We start from the raw sequence: 1,803 nt of genomic DNA, 5'->3' as shown, positions 1-1,803 counted from the left end.
CAAAACAAATTCATTACAAACAAGCACTACCCTAACATAAAAACAGCACAAGCACTACACGAGGAAGTTGGCATTCCCCCTTTAAATACGTATCTACACGAGCGAACCACACGCATATGGGGCAAGCTCGTACAGATCAACAATGAAACTACATGTTCTCTAACAGACAACCCACTCCCACTGCACGAGGAACACACTATACACTTAGGAACAGAATCTTAACAGAGGGACGTATCCCCTCCCCCTAGACGTCATTATACCCACCCCCTCCATGGCTATCAAAAAGCAAGCATAGGCACAAGCTATCAAGAAAATAACCCAAATGTAGAGATAAGTATATAAAAAAAAATGTAGATTTAGTTAAGGTTGACCAACCGAAAACACACACACACACACACATTCTTCGCCACCCCTTTCCGTTTCATCTGGTCGACATGGCCCCTACCACCATGGCAACTAATTTATCAATTGCCAGCATGCCGGAATCCCGGCAACTTTACTATCTCTCCCTTCCTTCCGTTAGTTCTCTCTCTTCTTCCCCTTTCCCCCCTCTCCCATAATATTATATCTTTGAAATGTTAGTGTAATGCGGAGGCATTTCTCCTTTCCCGTAAGGGAAGGATTTTTGCTCTCAACACCGGCCCCTTTCTATGTGAGGCTGAACTGGACGCAGGCCTACCAGGACCTCGGGGTATGGTTGCGTCGCAGGCTGACCTTTGCTCGTCAGGTTACCCATCTGAGGGCGAGGACCACAGTAATGAGTGCCACGACAAGACCGGGGGCAGGGACGTCCTACGCCGTCCTGCAACTCTACTAAGTGCCGGCCATCCGTTCCCCAATCGATTACAGCGTGCCTGTTCTCGCCACGGACTGCGAGAGAAGGTCGAATTTAGCCAAAACCAGGCCATGAGAAGCATGTTTGGGGCACCCAGATGGACCAACGCCTGTGTATTACAGAACGAGACTCGTCTAGTCCCCTTCACCATCAGAACCAAACAGATCGTGGTCTGCAGGCCGGGCAAGATCCCCCTACAGGGCAACGAGACGGCAGTGAACACCGGGCTTAGAAGAGTCCTATCGCGAGGTAGGACCCTCTTCACCGCTAACGCCTGGATCTCTGGTGTCACCGACGCGGCCAACAATGTCATGGACTCCGCCCGGTCCCTGCGAACGCCCTGCCGCCCAATCGAGGGATACTAGGAACCACTCTCGTGGTAGGAACCGCCTGTTGAGGTGACTTATACCCCTCTCCTTGCAGCTAAGACTCAGTGTTCCATGGAAGAACTACGTCAGCTCGCCCTTGCGACCATGGGTTCCTGGCAGCGCGGTGTACTTTACGGATGGATCCGTTGACCGCGGTAGAGGCACAACCGGGGCGGCAGTGTTCACGGGGTGGGGAGTGGGGGCATCTAACCACTGCTCTTTCTTCCAAACGAAAGTGGTTGCCATCCAGTACACCCTCCGGCGCGCCACCAACCGCCGCGAGGAAACGGTGATCATTCACACGGACTCCACGGGCGCTCTGCTGGCGCGACCCACCCAAGAGGCCGCCCTCATCACGCCCACATTAGAGTCTCATCCAGATCCTGGCAACAGCAAGGAAACGGGCGAGACTCATCTGAATCCCCAGTCATGTGGGGACACGGGGGAACGAGGACGCAGATGCGGCGACAGATGCAGCTTGAGCCCTCCCAGCTGTCAACCATCACGTTCCACCACCGTCACACGCATCTGGGTCACTGGGAGCTTGATGCCGCCGGTTGCTAAAGCCTCGACAGCCCCAGAGATCTAACGAGAACGGAG

This window comes from Oratosquilla oratoria, chromosome 20 (assembly GCF_046742065.1).
Source record: "Oratosquilla oratoria isolate Oo_2021 chromosome 20, ASM4674206v1, whole genome shotgun sequence".
In the NCBI taxonomy this organism is placed as follows: Eukaryota; Metazoa; Arthropoda; class Malacostraca; order Stomatopoda; family Squillidae; genus Oratosquilla; species Oratosquilla oratoria.
Note: the sequence above shows the minus strand (reverse complement) of the source record.